The following is a 10,876-nucleotide window of genomic DNA, read 5'->3' on the forward strand; positions in this document are numbered from 1 at the left end:
TAAATCGTAGGCATTAGCTAGATATTGAGATTCCTTAGTATAGGCGGTTGGGTCGCTGGAGAATGAACCTAGCGTTTCTCAATATTAGAGAGGTCAGCTAGGGAGAAAGGGGTGTGTACTCGAACTAACCCCTCAGGTCCTGCAACTCCCTGTAGTGGACAGTAAAGGGTTCTTTGAGCGGGTATGAGAGCTTATAGGTGAGGAGGGCAAGGCTGTTGAGGACAGCGGGGGCTGGATGGAGATGGAAGCGGAGGGTAAGACGGCGGCTGGAGCATGGCCAGTGGAGAAGGAGGAAGAGAAAGGCAAGATGGTGGCAGGAGTGCCGCCTGCGCAGAAGGGGAGAGAGGAGGGCAAGATGGCAGCTGGGACATCACCGGAACAGAAGGAAGAAGAGAAGGAGAAGATGGCGACTGAGATGTCGCCGAAGCAGAAGGGGGGACGGAAAGGCAAGATGGCGACTGGAGCGCCACTGGAGGGAGGGGAGGGTAGAGCGAGGGAGAGGAGGATACAAAGGGATGGGCGGGAGTGCAGAAGGAAAAAAGCCTGGACATAAGGAATCTCGGCCCATTTGTTGTTCCTCTGGCAGAAGTTGTGGAGGTTTGTTAGGATATTAAAATCGAAAGTCCCATCCTCAGGCCCATGCGAGAGGACCTGCTGCCCATGCTGCCCGGTCTGAAAGGAGAAAGGACTGGCCCGGGGGTGCCGGCGTCCCAACGCCCTGAGAGAGTCCCGGGAAAGGGAGTGAGGCTTGCGGGCGTCCCCGCTCACCGCAGCCCTCGGAAGAGAACCTGACGTGAATTCACGGTTTTTGGAGAGTAATTTACAGACAGGCTCTCTCGGAGCCGTGAGACCCGGCAGCAGGGCTGGGAGGGAGGGACTTCCCCGATCTGTGGTGGATGCAGCGGTGGCCGAAAGATCCCTTGTCACTGGCCATGTGGAGGAAGGAGGAGAGAGGAAGCCGGGGCGCCTCTGGCCAGGCAGGTGGCACCCACACTCCTCCCCTGGGTTTCCAGCACCAGATGAAAGGTTTAGGAGGCAAAAGGGTGAGGAAGAAGAAAGGTACACCAGGAAATTTAAATTGGGGCGGGGGGGGGGGTATTTCTGCGCCCCTCCCCCCGGGCAGAACTCACCAGACCCAAGATGGAGGGAGGTGAGTGCGCATGCAGGCTTCGGTGCAGGCAGCTTTTAAGGATGGAGGTCAGACGACGTCTGGAAGGGGCGGTTCATTAGTTCCGGAAGTCAGGTTGGGAGGGGTGGCACAGCCTCCGAAGCTCTAGTTGCAGTGCCCTTACCCGTTCCCCCGACCTAACATGGTCCACTTCCTTTCTCCTTCCCCACCTTACTATTTTCAAAACTTCACCACTGATTTTCCCCATCACTCTCAGAAAATGAACCCTATTTTAGAGAGGAGACTATCTTGCAAGAACTCATTCTCCATTTCCTGTCCCTCCCCACAACACAGAAAAGTATAAACATAGTCAGAGCCAGCCTTACGTCTTCTCTTCTAATCTTAGCTAAGCCGTTGTCCTTCTGAATTTCAAATGTCACTCCTTCCATCTGTTCATTGATCTCATCTTTCTTTTCCTTGGGAATCTTCCTCAAATCAAGTATATCTCCTCTTTTCTGTATCTTCACCTTGTTTCTTTGCTGCATCTTGCCTTTAACCTCTCCCTTCTTGTCTCTTTATCTCCTCTTACTGGTCATCTGTCTTTCCCTTTTCCTCTAAGAGCCATGTTTCTCCAAAGAACAATATAGTTCTTTATCTCTGCTCTGTCCTTTCCTAAGGCCTCTTCACTGTATCTGTGCTGCTTCATCTCCTTTAAAGTAAATCCACTCTTGCAAATATCTCTCTAGTTGTAAAAAAAATGGCATGTTCTACTCCTTACCTTACATTACCTCTCTACTACACAGGATGTTATTTAACACTTTCCTTCTTGATATGAGTTCCTCATTTGAGTGTTATATCATGATTGATTTGCCTCCTTCATCTCCTAAAGAGAAAAGTCTCATTCATTTGTAGGGTTTTACTTACCATTTAAAATTAATACTCCATCTACATTTCTAAACCAGACCTCATTCCAAATCCAAGTAGCTAATAGATAACTAAAGGAAAACAAGTAAAAAGTCTCTCAACATGAATGGCTTAGAGCTTTTCCAACCTAATATGTCCCAAATTGAACTCACTGTCTTCCCTCTACCTACAAATCTACTTACCTCCTGTTTTCCCTATCTTGACAAACAATACCAGCTTCCACCCATTTTCTCAAGTCAGAAACATATTACAACTTCATTTTCAGTCAGTGATTAAGTCCTGTCAATATTTCCTCCTTAATACTCCTAAATTCTTCTTTAGGATTATTTGTCCATGGTCACTGCTGTACTCTGGTCTTCTGTGTAATTTACTGCCGGAAGCGCCTTACTGCTCCTGCCATGAGCCGTTGCAGTTATGCTCTAGCTCATCACTTAGACTGCTGCCAGGTCTCCTCCGGACTGAAAGTATCTCCCCACTGTCCCTCATTGCTTTACACTAGTGCCAAGTACCATTCATCCAGCACTTACTATGTATCAGTAATTTAGCATGTTACTGGTTTAGAGAATTTCTGAAAATATCCATAAAGTGAAAATAAAATGGGGACAGAATTATTAATTAAGGTACCTAGGATTAAACAATGAGTAGAAGAAGCAAAGCTGCAATTCCAACTCTAGCTTATAGGCTCAGAAAAGAATTTTGGGGATAAAGGACAAAGGAAATAATTCAGAGAAGATGGTGTCTCAGAACAGGGAGGCAACAGCAGAGATGGAGAGATGAGGTCCAATCTTGGAGCTATTTTGAAAATAGATTTGCTCACAGATTCCAAGTGGGGTGCAAAAGAAAGCAAGGTGTTGAGGTTGACTCCAGCGTTTAATGGTCTGAAAAACCAGAAAACTGCAGTAACCATTGAATGTGAGGCTACAGGAGAAATCTCTGAGTTTTCTCTTTCACTTCAAGCTTATCCTTTCTCCTCAATAAGCAATAATTGTTCATGCACATGAAACCTTTGAAAAAATATCCCCATACCTGGAGAGAAAAAAATGAAGCAATCAGGGAGGGCAACGGTGGCTCAGCAGCCAAAGCTCTCGCCTGCCATGCCGGAGACCCAGGTTTGATTCCCGGTGTCTGCCCATGCCAAAAAAAAAAAAAAAAAAAGCAATCAATCCCACATCAAATTGTAGAATGTAATAATGACAAGTCGACTGGATCAGTGGGCTTGAGCTACCCTGATAGTCCATATGGTCTAAAAGAATAGTATAGTACACCATGCATCTGTATTAGATGAGTCATAATAAGAACAATTTAAAACTCGCAAAAATACAATTAAACACCAGAGCAGATTTTAAGATTTATTCTTAAAAATCTATTTTCATTTGGTTTTGTTTTATAATCCCCCTTTTGCCCCCTCTTCCTGTGCCTCCTCTTTATCCTCATTTCTTTCTTGTTGTACCACCTTCTGGTTTGTTATTCTTTTTTCCTTCATAAAATTAGGAATTTTTTTTTCCTGGTAGCTCTGTTACATTTTCAAAGCATTGGTCTTATTCTGAAGTTAAAGTGTGATTTCTGAAGTATGTGTGGATTAAATCTCATCCAAATTCATCCTATTTTAACTCAGTTTCTTCTCCCTTATTAGCAATGCAAAATAGCCAGATCTACTACAAAGCCTAACTGATAATGGGAGGCAAGAATCTGTCCTTGTGAGTAGGTAGAGTTGATGATGCCAGAGCAAAGTATACCCACTGCTTTAAAAATAGAGAATGCCTTTCATCCCATCACTTAAAAGGGAAATCGCCTTAGGATAAGGTAAATCAAATATTTCTGTCAGCCTGAAAAAAGAAAAAGAATCGATTTAAATTCACAAGATTTAGGAATCACTCTTTACAGCTTATAAACTGAGTGATTTGGGGCAAGTCACTTTCCTTCTCTTCCTCATTTGTAAGACATCATTGTGTAGAATTTCTCTCTCTCTTTCCTTCCTATGTATCTTATTTTTGCCTTCCTTTTATCTTTACTTCCTTTCTCTCCCTCCCTTCCTTCCTCCCTCTCTTCTTTCCTTCCTTCCTTCTTATTATACCTCATTCCATGTATTAGTTTCCCAGCTGCTATCACAAATACCACACAATTGGGTGGCTTAAACAACAAGCATTTATTGGCTCAGTTTCAGAGGCCAGAAATCTGAAATCAGCAAGGCTTGCCCTCTCCCTGAAGACTGTAGCGTTGTGGTGCTGGCTGCCTGTGATCCTTGGAGTCCTTTGGTTTCCCCGTCATGTGGAAATGTCCTCTCTTTTCTTTTCTGACTTTCCACTGATTTAAGTTTCCAGCTCCTTTCTTTGGCTTTCTCCAACTATGCCTGATTTCTTCTGATTATAAAGGACTCCAGTAATCCAGATTAAGACTTACTCTCATTAAAATGGGCCATATCTTAACTAAAAATAACATCTGCAAGAGATCCCATTTACAATGGTTCGCACCTACAGAGACGTGGATTAAGATTCAGATCATGTCTAAACTAGAATGCGTCATTCAGTGTACCACAGTCTACCCTCCGGATCCCAAAAAGACATGTTCTTTCCATATGCAAAATATATTCACCCATCCTAATAACCCAAAAGCCTTGAGTCATTTCAGTAACAATTCCAAGTTCAAAGTCTCATCAAAATAATAAATTATAGGTGGGGTCTCTCTTATGGCAAAATTCCTTTCTGTCTGATGGACCTGTGAAACCTACAAAACAGGTTATCTTCTTCCAAAATAAAATGGTTGGATAGACATAAACTAGGCATTCCAATTCCAGAAGGAAGGAATTGGAGGGAAAACAAGGATCACAAGCCACAAGCAAGTCTGCAACCCAACACGGCAAACCCCATTAGATCTCAAGGTCTGAGAGCCATCTATAGCTGGATACTTTGCCCTCCAGGCCTACTAAAGAGGCCACAGTGGTCATGTTCTCCCCGAATGCTGGGACCCCACCATCTCAGAGCACAGCAGTGGTGATCTTGCTCAGTCTAAAAACTGAGGCATGGCCCCACCCTTTCCAAACATTGAGGTAGCAGCCAAATGCTCCCTGAACAACTGGGCATAGGCCCTACTACCTCTGAGCATCGGGATAGCAGCTGCATCCTCTCCAAACATTGAGGCAGGAGGCCTGACCCCTCCAAGCACAGGGGTGGACATCCCTTTCCAGACACATGGATCACCCTCTCTCTTACCCGAGGAGGTCCTTTCAGTACAGAACTTTGTTTCCATGGTTCAGCCCTTGATGTCATTCTTCCTTCAGGACATATGGGACTTGTGGTAGATTTCAATCAGAACATGTCCAAAAAAATCATGGAAATTGGAGTCGAAAGTCAAGAATACAAATAAGTAGAGCAAAACTCACCTATAAAGCTGTGATAGTTGATCTCTAAGCAATTAAAAGTTGAAGATATTTGGCCTAGGTTATCATATTTTGGTGTCCAGTCGATGCGCTCAGCTGGATAAAAGCAATCACATCTCTTTATGGAGAAGTTTGCAGCCTTCTATCTCATTTTGCTCAAACACTTGCACATATGATGTAGGTATTATCACCCCTAATTGAGACTTTCTAAAAGTCTCCCTATTCTGTGCACTTACTAGGTGTATGGACTTTGGAAAGTTGTTTAAATTCTCTGAACTCAGTTTCATTATCTTTAACCACCGTAATAAAACACAAATGTTGCAATAAGAATAAAATAATACACTATCACCACAAACTTAGAGGCTTAAACAACACAAATGTACTATCTTAAGTTATCCTTAGGTAAGAAGCCTGGACACAGCTTAACAGGATGCTCTGTTCTTGGACTACAAGCCTGCAATCAGCTGTCACTGTGCTGCCATTTTCACTGGAATCTCAGGGTTCTCCTCCTGAATAATCAGATGATTGGAAGAATTCAGTTCCTTGCAGTTGTGAGGCTAAGGTACCAGTTTTCTTACAGGTTATTGGCCAATGATAACTCCTAGTTTCTAGAGGCCACCCACAGATCCTTACCATGCAGTTATCTTCTAATCATTTGAAACGTGGATGTTTGCTTTCTTCCAACCAGTAGGACTGTGTCTGTTGCTGTTTTCTGTCTTTTTTAAGAGCTCACCTGAATTAGGCCCAGTTCTCCCAGGGTAATTCAATTTTGAGATTAATCAGTCAACTGATTAGTAACCTGATCACAGTAGTGATAGCCTATCATATTCACAGTTCTCACACACACTTGATAGGTGGAAATTATATAAGAGCTTGGGTCACTGGGGGTCATCTGAGAATTCTGCCTACTACAATGTTGAATGTAGCACACCATGGCATCCAAAATTTCTAAGTGCTGTCCTCTTGGTTCCATTTTTTTTTCCACATACCATGTGGTTGTTTTAAGCTATTACATATCCTCCAAAAAGACCATATTCTTTTAATCCGTTCCGGTTGGTGTCGATCTATTATGGGTGGGACCGTTTCATTAGGTAATTTCACCTGAGATGTGACCTGCCTCATTCAAAGTAGGTCTTGACCTTCATAATGAAATCCTTTATAAGAGCATAAAACACATATAGAAGCTAAGAGATGAAATTCAGAGAGGGTCACAGAGAAACGCCAGGGAAGTTTAGAGAAAAACCCACGGAAAGAAAAGCCAGAAGCTGAAGCAACAATACCCAGGAGAGACGGACTAGCAGATGTCACCATGTGCATTGCCTTGCTATCTGACAGATAAGTTGCCAATAACTGGTCTTCAGAGAAGGTATCATTCTGTTGATGCCTTAATTTGGACATTTTCACAGCCATAGAATTGTAACTTACAAGCTAATAAATCTTTATTGTTAGAAGCCTGTCCATTTCTGGTACATTGCATTTCATCAGCTTTGGCAAACCAAACACACCAGAATGTTGACTATAGTATTTGATCCAATAAAGACACATTTATAGAAAAAATTACCTCAAGAATTTCTCAAATTCATGATTTTTTCCTTCATTCATTCATCTGTCACTCATTTAACAAATATTTGTTGGCTACTATATGCCAGGCACAATGCTAGACAGTAGAGGTGTAATGATGAGTAAAACAGGTATGGGCTCAGCCTTCCTGGAGCTTATTATTAGAATAAAGGACAAAATAAAGACAAATGAACAGTAAGAAAAAGAAACAAATAAATATGACCCTCGCTAATTGTGATACACTTGTAGTCATTAGAGGGCTTTTAGCCATATATGACAATATTTAGACTACATTTTTAGAAGATGATTCTGACTTTGTATGGAAAATTGGTTGAAACTTTAAGATATTGTTTGTTGAAAATGACTGAGCCTATTCAGGAGATAAGAATTTGATACTTTTTACCATACAGAACTATATCTACCTCAAATTCTATTCATACTGAGGAAGAATATACTTTTTTAGTTTAGTTTAAGCTTCAGAACATTGTATTGGACCACAATCCTAGTAGGTAAAATTAAGATTTGTCAGCTCCAGTCTAGTCATTGAAGACTTTCTCAGTATCTTCTCAATCTTCTTCCAAGTAGATGTGATCTCGAACTTTCCTCCAACTCTAATGTTTCATCACTCAGGATTAATTTGGCTGCATATAATAAAATAATAGTTTCCTAAACAAGATAGAAGTTTATTACTCTCATGTAAAAAAGTAGTGAAGATATTCTGAAGATAAGTGCTTCATAGTTGGTGTGGCCATAGACCTAAGCCTCCGAAAACTTCAGCTCATGACATCCACCTGCAAGATGCCTCCAAAGGGTCCTGGAGAATATACCAGGTGAGCTTTAAGGAGATTTTTGTTAAGCTCTCCAAAAATAACAGCAACAGCAACAACAATAATACTTCTGCTTATTCTGCTTTCATCTCATTTGCCAAAATCTAGTCACGTGACCATATGTAGCTGTAAGGAGATTAGAAAATGGAATCTTTCACTCCAGGCAGCCATATGGTCAACTAAACTCCAAGGTTTCCATTGAAAATAAAGGAAAGGAAAATGGAAACTGCTGTAGGAAACTGGCAGTCTCTGCCGTGTAGTAAAAGCCAGGAGGTAGGACTTGAGTGGAATGGGCAGAGGGTACAACCTTTGGCCAGTTTGATTCTAGGCCACTTGGGGTGACACAATCTAGACAAAGAGGGTCCTCCTCAAGGCACAGGCTCATTAACCAGAGTTCTCAATACAGAAACTGAAGCCCCAATTAAGACTTGTGCATCAATGTTTTATAATTAAAAAGTGGAAAAGTTGAAAGTCTTGGTGGATGAGTGAGGCCCATCAGATGTACATGACACAAATTCACTGTCAGCTAGCTTAAACAAAATGGAAAGACACTTGTCTAATACTTAGAACATTGGAAAGCGCTAAGCAGCCAAGACTTTGGAAGATCAGTTGTTGAACTTGCCTCAGGGATAACCAGATACTGAAGGGATCTTCTAAGTACAGTAATATTATCAGGACTTTCTTCCTACTTCTCATCTCCATTTCTTTGGGCATAAACTTTATTTTCTTGGATTTCCTGAGATGATAAATATGTGGAATGCCTCTTGACCACTCGGTCAAAGGTTATGTCCCACAATTCCTGACCAGAAAGAAAATAAAGAAATCCAATTTCTGAAAAGGGACTCTTGTTCTTCCAGTTTGGGAAATATTCCCATTCATGGACCAATCAATTGATCCAGGTGACAAGTGGGAGTTGTACATGAAAAAAAGGGGAACGCTACTAAACAAACTCAACAGAGGTCTGTTAGACTTGGAGTAGGTGTCCTAAAGCTTTGGAAGTTCTGAATATCAGTTTCACCAGCAGAATAATGGGAAAAAAGAGATTAGATCTATCTGTACATATTCTGGATTTTTAATATTTCTTCAGGGATAATTTGAGAATAAGATTCATTTAAGGAACAAAGGATATTATTAAGAAAGGACTTCATTTTGTTCAGTTTTATAGAGAGACAATTTCCAGACTCTTTATATTTCTGGCCTCATATAACTGAGCTAAGCTTTTATCTGGTATACATTACATAGCCTCTCAGTTCCACCACCCAGCTGCATAAGAGTCAAGGGAGCGCCCTTGATTTCCCCTCCCAGACAACCCAAAAAAACACAGACAATGGGAATCTAACCAGTTTTGTCTAGGCTTAGGTCAAAGGTTTTCTGTACTCTCTTCCACTGCTTGGAGTTGAATGGTGAGCTTTCCACAACTCGAGCACTGCTGACATTCAGAATTTTGATTTAAAACTTTGGGATGGAAGCAAAGAAAGCAAGTGGGCTTTCCACTTATCTTTGTTCCTAATCCAGTGTGCTAGTTAGAAAGCGTTGTGTACCCCAGGAAAGCCATGTCTTTTATCCTGTAGGATTTTTTTTACCCTAATTGTAGGGTAAAAACCCTTTTGATAGTTTATTTTCACAGAGAGTTGACACTCGCAGTTGTAGTGTGAACTTTTGATTAGATTATCTCCAGAGTGATGTGGCGTGCCTGACTGTGGGTGTGACCTTTTGGTTCGATGGGGATGTGGCTCCGCCCATTCAAGATGGGTCTTGATTAGTTTACTGGAGTCCTTGCAAAGGGGAAGCATTTTGAAGAAACCTCAGATGCAGATGCTTGGAGAACAGCTGTTTCAGAGCTGATAGAGACATAGATGTGTGCAGATGCTTGGAGTGCCAACTGAGAGAGTAGAAGCCTAGACATGGGCAGAGCCCAGCAGACATTACCATGTCCCTTCCCAAGAGATGCTAAGCCAGCCAGAAACCAGAGTCATGTCCTGGAGGAGTTAAGTGAAGGCCTACAGATACTTAGAGAGGAAACCACAGGAAACGGAGGCTGAACGCAATGGAGCCCGAGAGCTCAGTTTTGGTACTACGAGTGGGGTGCTGCAGTGGTTTGCAAATACCAAACATATTGGAACAGCTTTCTAAATGGATAAGGGAAATATTCTGTGATAGTTGTGAGGAGCTTGATAGAGAAGGCCTAGAATGCTTTGATGAGACTATTGGTAGAAATATGAACTCTAAAGATACCTCTAGTGAGGCTTTAGAAAGAAATAATGAACATGTCATTGCAAACTGGAAGTAAGGTGTATTAGTCTGTTAATGCTACCAGAAGCAATATACCAGAAATGGAATGACTTTTAAAAACAGAATTTAATAAGTTACAAGTTTACAGTACTAGTGTTGAGAAAATGTTCAAATTAAGGCACCAACAAGAGGTTACCTTCAATCAAGAAAGGCTGATGCCATCTGGAACAGCTCTTTCAGCTGGGAAGGCATGTGGTTGTCATCTGCTGGTCCCTTGCCCCTGGGCTCCTTTGCTTTCAGCTTCTGTTTCCTCTGTGGGTTCCTCACTTGGCATCTGTGGGCCTTCACTTAACTCCTCCAGGACACAACTCTGGGTTCCGGTTTGCTTGACATTTCATGGGGAGGCACAATGTGGCATCTGCTGGACTCTGCATCTCCAAATGTCTGGGTCTCTCATGTTGGCTCTGTCAGCTCTAAAGCAACTGTTCCCAAAGCATCTGCATATAAATTTCCAAATGTCTATCTTTTTGCATCTAAGATTTCTTCAAAATGTTTCCCCTTTTAAAGGTCTCCAGTAAACTGATTAACTCCACATATAAATGTGTGTATTCATTTGTGATAAGGCATCTGTGTGGGAGTTGAAAGCAATGGAACCAAGGAGTAAGGGACCAGCAGATACTAGCCATGTGCCTTCTTAGCTGACAGAGGAGTTGTGGATGGTATCAGCCTTTCTTGAGTGAAGGTAACCTCTTGTTGGTGCCTGAATTTGGACATTTTCATGACCTTAGAATTGTAACTTGCAACTTAATAAATTCATTTTTTAAAAGTTGTTCCATTTATGGTATATTG

The sequence above is a fragment of the Tamandua tetradactyla genome, chromosome 5 (genome assembly GCF_023851605.1).
Source record: "Tamandua tetradactyla isolate mTamTet1 chromosome 5, mTamTet1.pri, whole genome shotgun sequence".
Lineage (NCBI taxonomy): Eukaryota > Metazoa > Chordata > Mammalia > Pilosa > Myrmecophagidae > Tamandua > Tamandua tetradactyla.